At 40.2% G+C, this 21,138-nt stretch overlaps 1 pseudogene; it reads right to left on the reverse strand.

Moving 5' to 3' along the window:
- Positions 1-20,648, reverse strand: part of Septin7-ps3 (septin 7, pseudogene 3) — a 35,883-nt pseudogene extending 15,235 nt beyond the window's left edge.
- Positions 20,649-21,138: the final 490 nt, after the last annotated feature.

Raw genomic sequence — 21,138 nt, forward strand, 5'->3', positions numbered from 1 at the left:
CACAAGCAGAGCTGTACATCGCAGCCTCTCTCCTCAAACGACAGCACCCTGTGGACATCGCTCTCCTCCACGCTTTCTCACTGACACTGTCTCAAAATAGCCTTTGCCTGCCACTGCGTTAACAGTATATGTGATGCACATCTCGGCCACCAGAGGGCAGAGGAGAGTCACTTTCATAGAAAGATGATCTTACAGGTCCTGTGAGTCTCTCTCTGTAGAGTGTGTTTCTTAGCCTGATGACACTGGACACGGGGGAATTTTCCTTCTGACACTAGCTGCCAGCAGTACACTGTCATGTGCCCTGGAGTGGATTTCAAGCTAAGTAGGAACAATCCTTGATTCTGTAATTTTTTTTTTTCTGATTATTTTCCCTTCTCTCATCTAATCCTGGGTCCTCCCCACCTCTCTACTCATCCAACTCCACACCTTTTCCCCCACTCTCTTTAGAAAACAGGCAAATAAAACAAACAAAGAAACAAAAAGAATAAAATAATCTAAACAGAAAAAAGCATGAGAAACACATATATGTGCAGACAGACGACAGGCACACACACATAAACCCAAAATCAAAAAACATAGTATATGTAAATGAAAGACCAGTAAGGTTAAAAAAAAATGCCCAAAGCGTCATGAAACAAAAATATCTTCAAAATACCATTGAAGATCAGAGGGAAGTTATGGCGACGGCTAAGGACAACCTGCACTGTGGAGGTTAAGAACCTCTGAGAACTAGTGTGACTCGGTGTGCGTAGGTTGCATTCAGAGTTGAAGGTTACAGATTCAAAGTGAAAATGACAGCTTGCACCGATATTGTATTGAGGTGAAGATAGAACTTTGGAGAACATCTTTGTGTGGGGGTGTGAGAACCAGCGTGCACCACAGCGCTTGCGTGCCCCACAGCGCATGCGTGCCCCACAGCGCATGCGTGTCCCACAGCGCATGCGTGCCCCACAGCGCATGCGTGCCCCACAGCGCATGCGTGCCCCACAGTGCATGTGTAGGTCGGCAGGAAACCTTGGGGTCTGTCTCCTGTACTGTGACTCATACTATTTTTCTTTAGCGGCTTGCTTTCAATGTTTTTCTTTGTTCTGTATATTGAGCGTTTTAGCTGTAATATGTCCTGGGGAGACCTTTTTCTGGTCTTGTCAGGTCGGGATTCTGTGTTCCTCTTGTACCTCTATGGGTGTTTTCATCTATCATTTTGTTGCCATTGTCCCGGGATCCTTTTCCCTCGTTCGTGTCTTTAATTCAAAGATTTGATCTTCTCTTGTTTTACTTTTGAGACTATCCTATAATTACATCATTTCTCCCTTCGTTCTCCTCCACCCAAACCCTCCCATAGATTCCTCCTTGCCTTCTTTCATTATTGGCCTATTTTTCATTATTGTAGTTACGTGTGTATATGCCGTTTGTACACATATATTCTTAAGTATAGCCTGCTCAATCTGTATAATGTTACTTGTTATTGTTACATGTTATTACATATATATGTTATACAATATATGTTATATTGCTATGTTATATTACTTGTTATGTTATTTTTTATTTTAAAACATTTTTATTCTCCTCTTATATGATACATCCGGACTGCTATTTTCCCCTCTCTCCACTCTTCCCAGACTCCCCACTCCCCAGATCCATTTCTCCATTTCCCTTCAGAAAAAAGCAGGCCTCTCAGGGATATCAACCAAATATGACATAATAAGTCACAATAAGACTAGGCATAAACCATCACATCAGGGCTGGGTGAGGCAACCCAGTAGGAGGAAAAGGGTCCCAAGAACAGATGAAAAAGCCAGAGACAGTCCCACAAAACCACTAAGCTAACCATAACCATGTGTGCAGAAGACTTAGTGTGGATCCACGCAGGCTCTGTGATTGCCGCTTCACTCTCTGTGAGCGCCTTTGAGTCCGGTATCCCTCCCTTCCCCTTTATTCAACGGGGCTCCCCGGACTCTGCCTAATGTCTGACTCTGGGTCTCCGCATCAACTCCCATCAGCTACTGTAGGAAGCCTCTCTGATGCTGATTGGTCTAGGCACCAATCTTGGATGAATGTTTTCATCAATGACCGCTTGACGGTGGTTACCCCATTGACGTGCACTTCCCTGGGGAACGCACCACTTCTCCCAGCCCTTAGTTTCTTATTGTTCCCCGTGTAGGGATGAGACCTCCTCTAGAGGGATGAGACCTCCTCGTTTTTTTCTTTGTTTACTCTGGCGTGTCTTGCTTTATTCTCCTGTTCACCTCCTGTTTAGACAGTCACGTTGGCGAGACTTTATATGAGTGTAGCCTCTGAGATTACAAAGATCTGATATTTTTGGTTGGTGTTCCACATTTCCTCAATGCTCATGTCTTATGCTTTAAACATTTTAAAGATCATTCTCTGCTCATTTGGTCTAAATCTTCTTTTCTTTATATTCAAATCATCATATTCTATATCCTGCTTGATTTGTTCAACTAAGTTCTAACTGGGATATTAAGTTTCTCATCTCATCTTATTGTCTCTTGGATGTTTCTATCTATTTATTGAATTTGATTTGCAAATGTCATGTAAGTTGGCTGTGTATTTGTTTTTTGTTTCTTTCTTCCTTCCTTTCTTATTCTTCCTTCATTTCTTTCTTAAAAAGAATTATCTATTTATTTTATGTGTATGAGTACACTGTAGCTGTCTTCAGACACACCAGAAGAGGGCATCAGATCCCATTACAGATGGTTGCGAGCCACCATGTGGTTGCTGGGATTTGAACTCAGGACCTCTGGAAGAGCAGTCAGTGCTCCTAACTGCTGAGCCATCTCTCCAGCCCAATATTTATGCTTTTTTAAACATCAAAAATGCATTTCTGGTTATGCTCTTGTAATTAAATAAAGTGTTTGTTCATGTCCACTTAAATTACTTGAATTCTTTGGCAATCTTTTTTTTAACATCAATTTTTCTTTTAAATTTTGTGTCCTGGGGTTCATCTTGGCAGTTCTCATTAGGAAAAACTTTGATGAAAGACTAGCTGGCTTCATCATTAATGCAGTTTTTGCTTTTATAACTTGACCTGGGAATGTGTGCTTTATTCATCCGCGGTGTGTCTGGTTTGAGAATCTGTCCTTCCGTAGATTGGGCCAGTGCAGGAGCTGCATGAACAGAGCTAGGGTAGGTAAAGCTGGTGAGTGAGCCATTTAACTCGACCAGGAAAAGGTGTCTTCAAAACCCTGGATCTGGAGCTGGGCCTGTGGGAGAGGAACCAATATCTCACAAGCCTGGTGGCTCCTGGGTTCTTTTCAGAGTGTTTTCCTAGCCCACCGTCTTGAGGAATACTCCCTCTAGACGTTTCAATGTTTGGGGTTTAAATTAAGGTCTTTGATCTTCTTTGAGTTGATTTTGTACAGGGTGAAAGATAGGGATCTAATTTGGTTCTTCTGTAGGTAGATGCTTAGTTTCCCATTTTTACCAGCACCATTTGTTGAATCTCTACCCCACTGTATGTTTTTGCCATCTTTATAAAAAAGTCGGTCGATGCAAGCTTGCCAGTTTACTTCTGGGTTCTTCCGTATACTGATCTGTCTGTTTTTATGTCAGTATCATGCTTTCTCTGTCATTATAACATTGTAGTAGAACTCAAGGTCAGCTATTGTCATATTTACAGCCGTGGTCTTCCTGCCTAGAAAACTCTCACATCTAATCGCTAATTACAGTAAAGTCTCAGAATATGAAATCAATATACATACCAGCGGTGAGCTCTCAGAGAAAGAAATTAGGAAAACACAAATCATTAATAGTAGCTGTAATAAATATACAAAGTAACAGTGAATCAACCTAAATACAAATCAACCTAAAGGAGCAAAAAGACCTCTACGAGGCAACTTGAAGATATTGTAAAGTGACACAGGACCATGCAAAGAACTTCCATGCTCCTGGATTGGCAGGATGAATTTTGTGACAATGAGTATGCTACCAACTCTGGTCTGCAGAGTCCACAAACTGCTCATTAAAGTTCTCATGACATATTGCAGATCAAGAAATTATTTTTTATACTTGCGTTTATGGAAATATTTTTATAAACCGAGTTTTGTTGGTGGAAAGTATGCAATTGCTTCATCATGGTTTTGTGTTATATATTTTAAAAATTTAATGTGACTATAATATTTCTCAGGAGTAGGCTGCACGGGCGGAGGGAAAGCATTGATCTGGAGCCTGGTTTGACTTGAGGTTCAGTCCTTTTCCTCTCGGACAAGTTGTCTTACCTTTCTGACACACCATTTTCTCCCTTATTAAGCGAAATTAAAGACATTTGACGGTGAAATTGTGCTGAAGCAAAGGTAGAATAGCATTTAATGTGGCACGGACTTTGTGCTTAAAGTGATGATCATTTTTTTTATCAGACAAGAGAGGCAAAATTATGCTAGGGTAATTAACAGCCCAACTCCCTGGCACGTACCAGAATTTTTCCGTTTGGATTTCATGTCTAACATTGGCTAGCAGGGCTTGGGGATTTGATGGACCGACTCAAGAACACAAAGTGATGTGGACCATTTCCGCATGTGCTTCTCTGATCACAGAAGCAGTAGAGACACAATTTGGCAAACGGTGCCTTGGCTCGTATGATGTCTGCCTGACAGTGACACACTCCCCTCTTATAAGGGATGTGTGTTCATGCTTATTTCAAAATAAGCAAGCCATGTGAACTCCATGTATTCTTTTTTTTTTTTTTTTTTTGGTTCTTTTTTTCAGAGCTGGGGACCGAACCCAGGGCCTTGCGCTTCTTTTGGTTCTTTTTTTTTTTTTTTTTTTTTCGGAGCTGGGGACCGAACCCAGGGCCTTGCGCTTCCTAGGTAAGCGCTCTACCACTGAGCTAAATCCCCAGCCCCACTCCATGTATTCTTAAAGGAGAGCGCCGCAGATGTTTGCTGATTGACAATGTATATATGGCTCACAGCATCTGTAGTATTCTATACACAACACATTCTCAGTGAATGGATGCTTATTGAATACATATCAATATTTGGAGGGGGGTGAATTTAAGCCTACAATTTTCTAAATTGTCTAAATCATAAAAGGGCTAATTTTGATAAAGAGGGTAGAAAATTATCAAGACCTTTATTTTGTGGATGGTTCTGTACTAATGCCGTGAAATGCCCTTTATCTCTGTCATGAAAGCCCTGTGTTTGGAGGTAGGAGAGTACTGACAAATTGTCTGGTTCAAGGTCATAGCCAGTCTTCCTTTACGGTTCCTTTGTGTCAGGCCTTCTGTGGATTCCGTAAGCTGAAGGTTTACCTAGGGTTTCTTACTGAAATACATTTCAGCGAGGTCTTCTTTTTTTTTTTTTTCCTTTTCTTTTTTTTCCGGAGCTGGGGACCGAACCCAGGGCCTTGCGCTTGCTAGGCAAGCGCTCTACCACTGAGCTAAATCCCCAACCCCTCGGCGAGGTCTTCTTAGCAGGTTTGCAATACACATTTTTTCTTTTACTTTTCAAATGCTTCAAAGTTTGGCTCTACTCATAAATCTTGATGTGGTGCTAACACCTGGTAGCACAGAAGACATTATTAGGAAAATAAAAATGATGGATGCTTTATGCTCCAACTGCCAGGTTGCTTTAATGTGATTGTTGTCTATGTGATGTCTAGGCTTTGTCCCATTTTTGGCGAATCCTGAGATAAAATATTACACTTTAGTTAGGAGCATGCCAGGTGGTACATAATGCCACCACGGAATATGCCGTTGCTATGGCATCCGGAACCCTATTCCAGCTCGATGCTTTCGCTGTCTTTCTCTGGTTTTTCTGCAGGGGTGATTGAGGCAGCTGCGAATCAGGTTTTAATATTTTAAGTGTGGCCGGGGATTTTGTTCTTTATCAGAATAGACATTCTTCTCTATCGCTCCCCTCCTTGTGTGTAAGCAGTGTCACTGTACAATCTAAAGCATCCTTGGGTGTGGATAGATGCATTCTTGGGTAGAAGGTTTTAAGTATTACTACTCTTGACCCAGAGAAAAGCAACAGCATCTGAGAAACATGAGCCAATGGAGGGTTACCAGCCAAAACGAAATGATTCTCAGTCAGTTCAGAACTTCAGGATTATGTAGGTTGTATGGTTGGCTCCTTAGATTCTGAAGGTTTAGCAAGACCTGCACAACAGGTCAAAGAGATAACCGTAGACACAAAAGATTTAGTATTTTTAGATGTTTTAGTTAACCCCTAGACCATATGGTGGTAACTTACCAACAAAGCGTTTGATATGACTTTTAAGAAAGAGGGAATGGAATTATGAGTTTTGTAATCTGCACTCCCTAAAGCATGTTTGTAGGATTAAAATGTTACACAACAAAATAATTTTGTTGAGAAATGGTAAACTAGTCAAAATTCAGCCCAATGCTTCAATGTGAATCCCCAAGAATTGCTGAAATATTTTCATCCTCATTCTTCCATGGAAATCATCATCATAGTCATCCCCCAACCCCCACACTAAGTGTGTTCGAGTGTGTGTTCATATGTGTGCACATGTGTAGTGGTCAAAAGACACCTTTCAGGGGTTTGTTCTGTAGGTTTAACCTTTTAAAAGCCTACTTTAATAAAGGTTCTTAAACGCTTTAACCTCCCTTATAGCCCACTGCCCAAAGGTAAGAGGGGAAAATGGCTAATAGGACAAGGAGATGTGGACCTGTTTAAAAGTAGTTCCTTGGGGGGCAATTCCAATCTATGTTGCCTGCCGTCCAGTCTACTAGCAAAACAACAAACACAAATTAGCAGCAGTGGCTATGAAGAAACCAAGTGGCTCCAGTGGTTGGCACAAGTCTACCAAAGCAGCAAGAAGCGGCTGGAGCACCACCAGAAGTTCTTTGGTGTGCTTCTCTCTACAAAGTCACAACAAGCGAAGATCACCGAAGAAAGCAAAGTGAGCCAATGCAATAGCATCATCAGTGAAGCCCAGTGTCAGCAAAGCCCACCGAAGACCAGCAAGGTGAACCAATGTCTTTCACTCTCTGTTGGGTTATACTTATACTCTTTCCAAACACTACGAGTTCTCTCAGGTGTCTGCTCTAGCAAAACTTTACATACCCTTTCACCAGACAGCTTCCAGAAAAACATCACTTTTCTGTTATCATCAAAACACCCTCGAATGTGTCTTCTCATGAGATAGCTTCCAGGAAAACATCACATGACAGTTGAGTCTCCAATGATGGAGACTCATGGTTCTTTCCTTCTACCATGTGGTTTCTGGGGATCAAATTCATGTGACAAGGCTAGCCAGGCACTTTTTACCTGCTGAACCATGGATTCACCCCATCCCTTTTTTGTAATATTGGTAATTGAATCCTTATGTCACAGCTGGAACTCACACAAGCACACTATCTTCTAGCCCTCCCCCTGCTTTTTAAACAGAGTATTTTAATAACCCCTTATTATTCAAAAAACACGTGTCAAGAAAGCCTGCTCTAAATTTATCTTTCAGTTTTGATTTTCATACATACCTCCTAAACGAAGCATCTCATGCTTAATTAAACAACATGCATGTGATCGGATAAGATGTAATTATTGTAAAGAACAACAGATTATGCACATCACTATCACTGTCAGACATGCCACGACAGATGACTGAAAGAGCGGATTCAGGAACCAGTGCAGGTGTAAGCACAGGTTTAAGTGCAAGGTTACTAGGCGGTTGGATGTCTCATGAGTTGAGTGTAACTGAACAAACTTCATTGGGAAGATACCATCTTCTCATGCCTGTGCCAATGGAACTGGCTAACTCGGCACACAGCATTGTGTCAGGGGCTCATGCATGATATTATCTGACCTTGCTTTGTTTATGTTCTTGTTAGAAAGGCTGGTCTAACACACACGAAAAAAAAAAAAAAACAGCATACAAATGTTGGGTTGAGTTCTAAACGTGTTTTGTAATCAACATCTGAAGAGTTCTGGGGAAGGAGAGTGTAGTGGATTGTTTGGAATGCTTTGGTCAATGGGAAACATGGAAGGGCTGTCCATGTCCAACCAAAAGTAAGATTTTAAGTGGCTACATATGACTTTGAGCTTAGTGCCACTCTCCTCTCTTTCCTTATATCCTTTACTCTAATCATCTTGGTGATGACTTTAGACATGATACAAGTAAAAGACCTTTAATCTGAAATCTCAGATTAAAAATGCTCCCAAACTTGAAACTTTCTGGGTACCAACATGATGACCTCAGTAGAAAAAATCCTGCATTAGGAAAGTTTGTTTTGTGTACAAAATTACTGAAAATATTACATGGAATATTCTTGGAGCTATGTGTAGTGTGTGTGTGTGTGTGTGTGTGTATGTGTGTGTGAGTGTTTGTGTGTGCATGTGTGTGTGTGTTTGTGTGTGTGTATGTGTGTGTGCATTTGTGTGTGTGTTTGTGTGTGTGTGTGTATGTATGTGTGTGTGTGTGTTTGATGTTTAGACTTGAGTTCCATTCCCTAATTGCCTCATTACACATATGAAATATTTGTCTGACTCTGTCACAATCTAACAATACTCTGAAGTCTTAAATCCTTTTAATCACTAGCATTTCAGATCATGGACACTCAGGGCTTGTCTGTGTAATTTAGACTGTGTCTAAAAGCCCTCATGACATCCTATATTGTCACTCTTATTTTTTGATTAACATAACAAAATAATTGCTTCACCTAAAAACTAGCATACAATTTCATTATTGATAAAAACAAAGAGATGGCAGAAAAAAATCACCATTAGTGCAGATACTTGTGTACTTTTGGGTATCTGAAAATAATCTACACCAGCAGGTTCCTGTATCTGATACATAAGAAAAATACAGACTTCAAGCTATATGGATTTATAAAATACTCTAGTTACTTATACAGTTAACATAATATTCATTGTACAAAATACAGAAAATAAAAGCTAAATCTAAAATTGAAACAAAATTCTAAGAAATACTAGTAATTTCAATTCCAAAATATAAAGCGAACCCATGGAAAATCATATAGATGCATAGGTGTAAGACGGGTCATATCTAATCATAAATGAACCCGAATTTACATACGGAGTACTATACAATCTTAAAAACAAATGTATGCTTCATATTTGGTTTATAAATATATGTTTTTATATAACAGTGGGGTTATATTGATATCAAGGATTCACTGTGGAGGACGGAATTGAGACCTTTGGAGAAACTTAGTTGATGAGATTTACTGAAGAGAAAAAAAACGGGATGAAGAAGAGGGACCAAGATTAAGCAGGGAAATCTTTGTCTTGAATTCGAGATGGAAAACAAATTTTACACTTACTGCTCCTGTCATACCACATGGATAGGGTGGGACTGTTCCTTTTATGTCTTTCTACTTCACTTGAGAATTTAATTCAGAGGCTTAATTTTAAGTATTGATGTTCCAGGCTTTGTTGGATCAGCAGTCTGGGAATACTTAGAGAGGCTGCCAAATAGATTCTCATGGAGAGAGATGGCATGATTATGTTGTAATAGTCTCCTTAATTCAGGAAAGTTAATAAGGTAGAGGTATAGCTCCCAGGGATTGGTGTTTTCAGATCATTTTTAAAATACTTCATTTAGCAAATAGACTTTATAATATGAACTCCTTTGTAATTATATCAGCCAGCAGACTCTTACCACTCGAACAGTAGATATGTCCTATACTGATTAGTCTTATGTCAACTTGACACAAGCTAGAGTCATCGAAGAGAAGAGATCCTCAAGTGAGAAAAAGCCTCCATAAGTTTCTGTTTGTAAGGCATCATCTTAATTAAAAAGATTGATGAAGGAGGTCCCATCACATTGTGGGTGGTGCTATCCCTGGGCTGCTGGCTCTGAGTTCTATAAGAAAGGAGGCTGAGCAAGCTATGAGGAGCAAGCAGCACTCCTCCATGGCCTCCATCAGTTCCTGCCTTGAGGCTCCTGCCCTACATAAATTCCTGTTCTGACTTCCTTTGGTGATGAACAGTAATGTTGCGGTAAATATTTAAAAGCCACTCTATGCTCCTGGCGGGTGTGTGCTCAACTCTGCACCCACCCCTGAACCCTCACCCACCCCTGCACCCATACCCACCCCTGCACCCACCCAAGAACTCTGGATTCACAAATGCAACCTTTATATTTAATAGCCTTAACTAGTTCAATGGTTGGGCACTTCTGAACCTTCCTGTGGCTAGCACACACTCCACTCTGATATTCCTGAATTAACACTTTCTAAATCTATATATTGTTTTTGCTGCCCTGTTTCCTTCTGGGCAACACTCCCACAGGGTTGCCTTTTCTTTACACCCACATTTTGTCCAGCTCACCCTCCTGCTTCCTCATGTCCTATGCCCCTCTCACGGTGGAATCCCTTTTTCCTCTCCCCTGTGTTTCTTACCCGTTAATCCTAAAAGTCCCACCTCTCTCCCCGTGCCCAGCTATTGGCTGCTGGCTCTTTATTGACCCACCAGAAAGCCAACTGTTGGCAGGCACCTGCAGTGAACATGTGAATTCCCATGTAAAGACAAATCAAATCCCCAATATCTTACCACTTGTGTCCAATCAAAAAGGTTCTTTTATCTTTTTTTTTCCTTTTTCTTTTTTCGGAACTGGGGACCGAAGCCAGGGCCTTGCGCTTCCTAGGCAAGCGCTCTACCACTGAGCTAAATCCCCAACCCCAAGGTTCTTTTATCTTAAGCATAAATTGAGCACAACTATAACAATTATGTAAATTATAAGTATGATATATAATTAACATCTAGTCTATCATATTTGACAATTTAGATAGATACCATCTATTCTGACTTAAAGAGTTTACAATACTCTACCCAAATTATGTTCTACTTTAACTTGTATTATCATCTGAAAACTGTTCTTTCAACCCTGGATCATCTTCCTCAATGCTAAACACCTTAAGTTTGATTATGAGACCGTAATTAGTCTTCAACCCCACCAGAAATCCTAGAACAAATTAAATATTACACAAATATATAGGAAGCACAAAAACATAGCTTCCAAAACTTAAACAAATTGTAGAGACAGCTGACTACCTGAATAGTCCCCTATCCCTCAAAATGTTGAAGCATCTGTCTTCAACCTTCTGGCCAGAACCATCTTCAGACCTTGAATGAGGCAGGAACTATGAAGGACTAGCTTACTCTGTCTTGGCAGAGCTAAGCTGTGGACTATCCTACATTTTGTGTCCTTTCCTGGATAGTATTTTTGGTCTGTAGATGAACTAAGGTAATTTTTTGTCCAGTGGCTACATTGCCATAACTGGAGCAACTCCACATGGAGGTTTTGATATTCAATTTCTTATTTGAACATGAAGGGAGTTCTGTTAGGAGCACATATGACTTTAGTCAAATGATCTTTAATAATGAATTAATATTACATGTCATATTTTGTGGATTTCTGATGTTTTAGAAGACGTCTATCTATATAACGGGTATCTGAACTGTTAAACCTTGACTACTCTTAGCTACTTCTGTTTGAATATTGTAAAAAGCACCTTAGTATAATTGAATCAGAATCTAATATAATCATGAGTTTACTATCTGGAACTTAACTTGCCTTACTTAATCATCCTAAACAGTTTGTAATAGCAATAATTAGAAGGACTGGGTCTAAGCCTTGTGTTCTTAAATGAATTGCATAGGCACAATGCTTAACTAAGAGAAACAATAGTATCAATATAAGAAATTTATACCAATAAAAACCTTAAATATTTATCAATCTATAAATTCTGTACCAATATAAAAATTATAAGTTCAATTTGCATCATTTATGAAGGTCTCTACCAATATAAGATTGTGGCTATACTTTATGATTAAATATAGTAATTCATCCCACCTATTTCCTCTCTGTTCAAAATTATGACCATTTCCAAATTATTAGAAGCAATTCCTGAAGCTGTTCTGGAAGCAAGTCTCTGGACAGCATCGGGAAGCAGGGGGCTGGAACAGCGGGTCACTTTAGTGTCTCTGTGGATGAATCTTGTCAGAGCTACAAATTCTGCATTACATGAATCTTACAACTAAAATTTTAGTACTATTAAGATATTCTATTTTTCACATTGGGAAGTGCCTTAACTACTTTCTTTTCTTTTCCTGTTAAGTCACAACATTGTTTACTATATGATTTGTTTTTTACAATGCAAGCAAAAAAAAAAAAAAAGAGCAGATATGCAACATATGGCTGCAGCTAAATGCAGAACGATGACTTGTTTCTCCTCTTCAAGAGGCCATGACTCCCATTTCTAGTAACAGGTGGTAACAAGTTGGTCTTTAGCTTCACAGTTTGCCTAGAAATGATCTTCGAATGAGTTCTACTCCTGATACTTAGCATAAAGCATAAAAAGGGACTTAAGTGATGTTCCTCGTTGGTTGCTACCATATGAAAGATGCCATATTCTATTTTAGCAGGGCAGTATATGGAGATATCTAAGTTAAATGTTATTATAAAAATGAAGCAGTCATGAGATTCTGGCTAAAAGAGCACTAAATTATGTGCGTTAGACTAAATACATTATTATGTGGCTTGTAGCAAATGACGCCTCCGTGTTATCATAGAGAAGTGTGATTTGCACTTTATTATGGAGATTTGTCAGAAGCCTTCTAGAGTCCTTTTGCTTTAGAATATTCTGTATACGAACTATCAGAACATGATTGCACAAGAGTGAAATGTTTTCATGTATTAAGCTGAAGACATCTTTTGAATTAAAAAAAAAGGAAAATGCAGAAAAGTACTTAGGGATGTTAATTTCTAGGTACACAGTGCCCTAGATAATTCAAGGCATCTTAATTTCAACCACAAACAACAATTTTTTTGTCATGCTAAATCTATCATTATGGATAAAATTGGTCCAGCAAACACTCATGTCCAAGCTGTGTATTGGTAAGTGATACACAACTGGGCCTTACTAGAGTTTTAAAGAACTTGCCTTTCTTCTTGTTCTTTTCTTGGGTTCTTCAAGAAATTTATTTGCTGAGCATCCCACTTGGCTTTCTCTTCTTCAAACTCTAATTCTTTCCCCTTAATTCCCTCTAATTCTTTGTGCCTCCAAGTTCTTCCTCATTTGTTCCTGGCGCTGCTGGAGCTCTGCCTCAGAGTCCTTCAGTTTTGGAACATTTTCTTTGACTGTCATCTCAAACATCTGCTCCATCTCCTCCTTCTCCACTGTCAGTGACATGTTCCCCCTCTTTTTTTTCCCTCCTGTGCTCGATGGCTTGTAGTAACTTGTCCTTACTGGTTGTTATCCACTCCACTGTAAGGCACTGCTGCTAGTTTTCTGCTGCCAAAGTTCTCACAGTTGTATCATTAGTGCATATACACCCTCCATGTGCATCCTTATTAACGTATTTCTTACTTCACCATCTTCAACTTCCGCTACACCCTAAGGACTCTGCCTTCTTGATCCTTCCAGCTAATTTAGCTTGGCGATAGCATTACTATACACCACAGCAGGAGGTAAATGGTCATGTACCTTCTTAGCCAGCTTATTTTCTTCTTCATCATCTCTTTCTGGAAACTTGTATATTTCAATGCGATGCCCTTGCTTTCTCTTAGGGCTCAGTGGTTGAGAGCAGTGAGTGATTGCTCTTCCAGAGGATTCAGGTTCAATTCCCAGTACCCACATGGCAGCTCACAAGTGTCTGTAACTCCAGTTCCAGGGGATCTGACACTCTCACTCAGACATACATGCAGGCAAAACACTCCACAATGAAAGAACCAGAGTTGGGGTCAATCTGGGGCCACTGGGAAAATTCCCATCACAAACCTCCGAGCATAAGGACCCCTCCCTTCCAGGAAAAAAAAAGCTAGTTTAGTTCCTGGAACAGCTACAAGCCAAACTGTCACACAAAGATACCTGTGGCTTCCCAAAGTCCCCATGCCCCTTGGGAAAGTCTTGAACGGTACACTGAGTCCAATCTGGAGGTTGTTTCACTCCACCTAATGAGCATAGTACCCTGCCTAGTTACCATTATGCAAATTTTGCTCCAATTGTTTACAAGGTATGTAACTCTCTGTTAGAGTCCGCTCAGGGTCATCTCCCCTTGAAGTGGGATGACCCCGACATGTCTGAATGATTAAACTCTTGTTTTTACATTGACCACTGCCTCTGTGAGTCTCATTCAAGAGGCCCTGGAAAAGGTTCAAATTTGTACCTCACAACTGCACATAAAAACAAACAAACAAGTAAACAAAGCAGTTAGCATTCCACTAGCGTTAGTGTGTCTGCTCTGGCAATTAGTGCAATTCATGCAAGCATTACGTAAACTCAGTACCCAATGGTTTTAGTCCATGTCCTGAAGGAGTAATGAAGTATAAACAACACTACACCCTGTTATCAGGCATCTGACTTCTATGCACTTGAGATTCTGCACAATAATTCTTGAGGATTCTTTAAAGAGCCCTCAAATTTATTATTAATGTTGTCGATAATAGGCTGCCGGCAATGATTGTTATTCATCTCCAAACCCTGGTATATAGACTATGGTCAGCAGACACAGAACATTATCTTCTTTGATTAAAACTTTGTATTGTTCCACCTGGATACTCTGGAGAATACAGATTTGTACTGGCTGGTTTTGGGTGTCAACTTGACACCAGCTACAGTCATCAGAGAGGAAGCCGCCACAGTTGAGGAAATGCCTCCAAGAAATCCAACTGTAAGGCATTTTGCCAATTGGTGATCAATGGGGGAGGACTCAGCCCATTGTAGGTGGTGTCATCCCTGTGCTGGTGGTCCTGAGTTCTATAAGAAAGCAGGCTGAGCAAGCCAGGGGGAGCAAGTCAGTAAGCAGTACTCTTCCATGGCCTCTGCATCAGCTCCTGCCTTTAGGCTCTAGTTCTACTTGAGTTCCTGTCCTGGATTGTGATCTAGAAGTGTGAACCAAATAAACCCTTTCCTCCCCAACTGGTGTTTGGTCACAGTGATAGAAACTCAAACAAAGAAAGTGAGGGATGATGAATTGATTAATGTAGACTTTTCCAGTCCAGATTTCCCTACAACCATGAGTGTGGATTCAAATCCTCTTTTCATTGATTTTTTTTTTTGTATGCTTGATTTGGAAAATTAGTTTAACTATGCAGCTGTCTGCTATCCTGCTTCCCTGGGGACATGAACTTCCCTGGCACCGGCACAGATCTGCTGCATGTCCTGAACCTCTATGTGTACATTGGGTGTATCTAGGTACTTCTGTTGCTGTGGGTAGTAGGGTCTTTTGTTTCTTCAACACTGCCTCTAAGGTTAACTGTGCTACCCTTGCCACTCATAGTTACTTTTATATTACAGTGAGGAGACACCACGACCAAGGTCACTTGTGAAAGAAAACATTGCTTCGGTTTCAGAAGGTGAGTTAAGTCCATGGAGAAGAGCATGGCAACCACAGACACGGCACTGGGCTGTAGCTGAGAGTTTACTCCTGATCCATCTGATCCACAGTCGCTAGGCAGAGAATAAGAGCTAAATAGAAGGGTGTGGGATTTTGTACCCTCAAAGCCCACTTCTAGTGGCCCATCTCCAGCAAGGCCGTAACTCCTAATCCTAATCCTTGGGACCAACCATTTAAACATATGCACCTGAGGTGGCCATTGTTGGTATTCTGTCTAAGCTCCACCCCCACAGCTACCTGGGAACAGCCAGATATGCTCCGCCCCACAGTTGCCTGGCAACGGCCAGCTCTGCTTGACTATAGAGGGGGCTGCTTGCCTCTTCCTATCCCTCTTACTTTTCTTGCTCTCTCCTTGCTCTTTGGTTTCTGTTCTCTTCCCCTCTGTCCCTGTCCCTTCTCTCCCCATCCCCCTACTTCTCCCACGTGCCCATGGCCAGTCTTTCCTCTCCTCTCCTCTTTTTCTTTCATTAAACCTCTCTACGTGGAACCATGTTGGCTTGGTGGGCTGTTTGGGCACGAGCCGAGATTTAAACCCCAACATTGGTTCTAACAACCATTCTCATTCAAACCATCATAGCAAGTCAACAGGTGCTGTCATCGTTCAGATTTTGCTTAAGAGCCATTCCTTTAGTTTTATGGGTGCGGCTTCCTCGTCATTTCTAGGGGTCACAGTTTTGCAGGAGGCTTTCCCGTCTTCCTCCTCTCAGAATCTTTCCATTTTTCTTCTGAAATGTTCTCCAAGACATCAGCGTAGGAGTTGTTTTCTAGATGAATCCAGCGAGGCTTGCTTGGCACACTATGACTAGTTGTGGTTTTCTGTAACAACTTTGATGAGGGGTTAGACATGTACTTATTTGAGGGTATAAGGATATGTTTCACCTGCATTTAGGAATTATGATGGTCTAGTGAAGAGGCAGTTGTATGCTCTGTACCTCAGTAGTCCTTGGTAATTGGCTAGGTTTCTAGTAACACACATTATTTACATTTTGACTATTATTGTCTTAAGCCCATTTAGAGAGCTGTTGGCTTCCGCCAATATATGAATAACACTATTGCCCCTTTGTGGTGTATATGTGTCATAGTGGGGAAGCTTTCACAGCACCTCTGGTCCTAAGAAGACTATTGGGAGGAGGTTCATGGTTCAGGTCAAGATCACTTGCTCCCAGTCCTGCATCCGAAGTGTGTGATATATTTATCAATAGGAGTTTACCCTCATCTTCTTCAGGGCAACCAAGGACAACGGTAATATCCAATATTGTTTTGGGAGTTTCCAGGAATACCCTAACCAACAATTCAAGAAGGTTTCTCATGCCTGATACTGGGGTTTTGTTAGGTTATCACCCAAAGTAGTATGGCATTTTAGGTCAACATCCAATAGTATTTTCCTGTCTATTTTAAACATCCTTAGTGCTATTTACCCCTCCTTCACCCCATTCCTCCCGTAATGCCACTTCTCTATCTCGTTCTGTAATGTTCTTCCTCCCTCTCCCAAGCTAAAGTCCCTCAGTTTGCTCCTTTATATCACCCATGTCCTGCTATTTACTTGGACAGAGTTCTTTTTCCATCCCATGTTTCTTTTTACTCTCCTGGCTTCTGCAGTCACTCTAGTTTATATACTCACATCTGAAGATTTCAAGCTAGGAGTCACAGATAAGCAAACACAACAAATGAGCAGAATAAATATCAGAGAAACACTTGTGTCTCTGCATCAGAGCTACTTCTCCTAGTATAATATTTCCTAGTTCCATCTATTTACCTGAAATTCTCATGGTTTCATTTCTCTTTACAGCTAAACATTCCATGGTTTATATGCACCACATTTTCACTCTCCATTTGTTGGCTGCAAGGCATTTAGGTTTTTTCTACTCCTCAACTATCATGAATAGAGCCACAATAAACATGGATGAACAAATGGAGCAGGATGTGGAGTCCCTTGGGCACATGCCAAGGAGTGGTATAGCTGGGTCTTATGGTTAGATTTAATTTTTGCCTTTTGAGAATTCTTCACACTGATTTCCAAAGTGGCTGTACCAGTTTGCAGTCCCAGTGAGGGTTCTCTTCTCCTCACACCATTTCCAGCATTTGTTGTGGGTGTTAATTTACAAATAATGAATCTGGGGATGTGGAAAATTGTTATTTTAGTACCATGGGGTACCTTATTAAAGTGCTAAGCAAAAGAGAAAATGTGTGCTCCTCTTATACATACCAAGATATCGTCCCATATTATGGGCCAAGTGGAAAAAAAGATTTGCATTTCCCTGATGACTAAGGATGTTGAACATTTCCATAAGTGCTTCTCAGCCATGTGAAATTCCTCAGTTGAGAATTCTCTGTTTAGCTTTGTACTCCATTTTTAATAGGGTTGTTTGGTTTTCTGGAGTCTAATTTCTTGAGCTCTTTGTATAATTTAGATATTAGCCCTTTATTGGATGTAGGGTTAGTAAAGATCTTTTCCCAATCTGTTGGTTGCCATTTTGTCTTAATGACAATGTCCTTTGCCTTACAGAAGTTTTTCAATTTTATGAGGTCCCATTTGTCAATTGTTGATCTTAGAGCATAAACCTTTGGTGTTCTGTTCAGGAAGTTTTCCCATGTGCCCAAGTATTCGAGGCACTTCCCCACTTTCTCTTCTATTAGATTCAGCGTATCTGGTTTTATGTGGAGGTCCTTGATCCACTTGGATTTGAGCTTTGTACAAGGAGATAAAAATGGATCAATTTGCATTCTTCTACATGTTGACTGCCAGTTGAACAAGCACCAGTTGAAAATGCTGTATTTTTTCCACTGGATGATTTTAGCTTCTTTGTTAAAGATCAGGTGACCAAAGGTGTGTGGGTTCATTTCTGGGCCTTCAATTCTGTTCCATTTTTCTACTTGCCTGTCTCTGTACCAATACCATGCAGGCTTTTTTTTTTTTATCACTATTGCTCTATAGTATAGCTTGAGGTTAGGGATAATGATTCCTTCAGAAATTCTTTTATTGTTGAGAATAGTTTTCGATATCCTGGGTTTTTTGTTATTCCAATTGAACTTGCAAATTGCTCTTTATAACTCAATGAAGAATTGAGTTAGAATTTTGTTGAGGATTGCATTGAATCTGTAGATTGCCTTCAGTAAGATGGCCATTTTTACTATCTTAACCTTGCCAATTCATGAGCATGGGAGATCTTCCCATCTTCAGAGGTCTTCTTCCTTTCTTCAGGGATTTGAAGTTCTTGTCATACAGATCTTTCACTTGCTTGATTTGAGTCATACCAAGGAGTTTAATATTTTTTGTCACTATTGTGAATGGTGTTGTTTCCTTAATTCCTTCCTGAGCCCTTTTATCCTTTGAGTAGAAGAAAGCTACTGATTTGAGTTAATTTTATATCCAGTCACGTTGCTGAAGTTATTTATCAGCTGTAGGAGCTCTCTGGAGGAATTTTTGGGGTCACTTATATATGCTATCATATCATCAGCAAATTGTAATGTCTTGACTTCCTCTCTCCCAGTTCATATCTCTTTGATCTCCTTTTGTTGTGTCGTTGCTCTGACTAGGACTTCTAGTACTATATTGAATAGGTAGGGAGAGAGTGCAGTCCTAGGTTATTACATGCACAGAAACACCAAATAATGATTAATTCAGAAATTATTAAGACAGGATGAGTGACAGTAGTCTAACAAGGTAAAAGTTATTAGAAAATAAACTCAGTGTTCATGTTTAAGGGTTCATGGCTCAGCACTGATTCACAAGAAAAGGATTTGGAAGATAACCTGACTGTTATCTCACAAGTATCATTAGTTATTCCAACATGAACTCAACAAGCATATTTCTTTCCTAGTTAACCCAGTCAAAAAGTAATATGTGATATGCGTGTGTATGACAAGATAATAAAAACTTGAATTTTAAAGTATTTCAGAAACTAAAAAGTATCCTCCAAACTTAGCATCTCTATTCTTCTACAGTTATTTCCATGTGCTGTTTTTGGTTATATTTAAATATTTCCGATCATTTGCTTTTTTTTTTTTTAAATTTGAGACAAGGATTCATGTAGGCTTGCCTTAAACTACCTATACAGCTGAAAGGACCTTATACTTCTTCTCCTCTTGTCTTCATTTCCTGAGTGCTGAATTCTAGATGGTCAAGGACTGAACCCAGGGTCCATCCGTTGCTAGGCAAGCATTCTACCAACTGAGCACATCCTCAAACTTAACTTTTGAGTTCATGGATTTTATCATTCATTTTAGTGGATATTCTCAGTACACATCACATACTGAAAAATATGAAGATTTCCACCTACTAGTCAGCAAGCAGTCAATTCTGCAGTAGACACTGGTGGTGATACCTAATTGAATCCATCTTGACACTGCACTTGAAGACAGATAGCATCAGGACCACATAGTTGAGGGCTTGGTTCCTGTGACTCAGTTCCTCAGGGGTCTCATGGACCTTTTTTCTAGGCTGGAATTATTGAAGCATGTGGAAATATGACTGAACAGAAAGGATAAGATCTACTGTAATAGCATGGGTGGAGAAACCAGTGGCCTATGGAACTCACTTCCAGGAGGCTGGTATCCAGAGATCTTAATCTGTCTTAGGAATAACAGATGACTTCAGATGGCTTTGTCAAGATGCTATCTTTTCCACTGAGACATACCAGTGTGTCAGCCAAACTTGTCATTTTTGTCATGAAGCCCATGCTCACAGAAGGCTTCGCTTTGTGTTTTTTAAGTCTCAGGCTCCACTGTAGGAAGAACTTGCTATTAAGTCTAGGTAGGAATTTAGGGAAACCTATTTTGATTATTTCTAGATTTATAATAGCACTTTTTTCAACCTAGAAATCAACAAGAGATCTGGGGGGGGGGGAAGCTGACTCTTACACACTCTCAACTGTTGCTTCTAAACAAACAATTGCTCCTTGTAACATTTCATTAAGGAAAACTATAATTTCTATCTGTCTCTGTTTTGAGAGAGTGTTATGCAAGACCTTAGACTGACACTGAACTCACTCTACTGTCTCATTTTCCTGGGTGATGGATTAACAGGTACATACAAATTTTCTGGTTTAAAAATATTTTTAAAGTGTCTTTAAAGCCATGTATAAGCAGGTTCATTGTGGATCCACCATTTTTTTTCAAGACAGAGTTTCTCTGTGTTGCCCTTGCTGTCCTGGAATTCACTATGTAGACCAGGCTGGCCTCAAACTTAGAGATCTGCCTGCCTGAGTTGAAAAGGGGAGTGCCACTATCACCCAGCTCTTATTGATGCATCGTGTAGCCTCTTGTTTCTGTTTTCTAGAAGGTGGTTTGTGTCTTTACCTTTACCATATTGGATTTTTTTTCATGGAAATAGGCACCACAATTAAATGATGTTAAATAAAAGAGCAGTGAGGTCAACTCACAGTCCATCCTACCAACTTTCCCTCCACACCCCATCACACTGTGTGTGTAGCCGAGGACCTTCTGGAAACTTCCCACTTTGTCACACGGAATAGTAAAAAAATACTTGTACAATTGAAAGATGATACATAACATGATATGTTTTAGATATTGTTCTAGTTATAGGTTCTAGGGTATTGGGTACAATACAAGACACCTTTTACTTGTATTTCACATCTAAACATCATCACTAAGGCCCACGGATCCTGCTGAAAAGTTCTCACTTACCCAAGCTTGCTTTCCCATTTCTGAAGAACCTGTCTTAGTTTATGTTCACAGAGACCAGCAGTTGTAAAGTCTGTTCTGCAGGTTTCTGCAGGGCCTGGGTTCCCAAAAACACAGAGGACTTGCAAGAGTAAATTTGTGTTTTCCATAATGC

The sequence above is a fragment of the Rattus norvegicus genome, chromosome 7 (genome assembly GCF_021556685.1).
Source record: "Rattus norvegicus strain SHRSP/BbbUtx chromosome 7, alternate assembly SHRSP_T2T, whole genome shotgun sequence".
In the NCBI taxonomy this organism is placed as follows: Eukaryota; Metazoa; Chordata; class Mammalia; order Rodentia; family Muridae; genus Rattus; species Rattus norvegicus.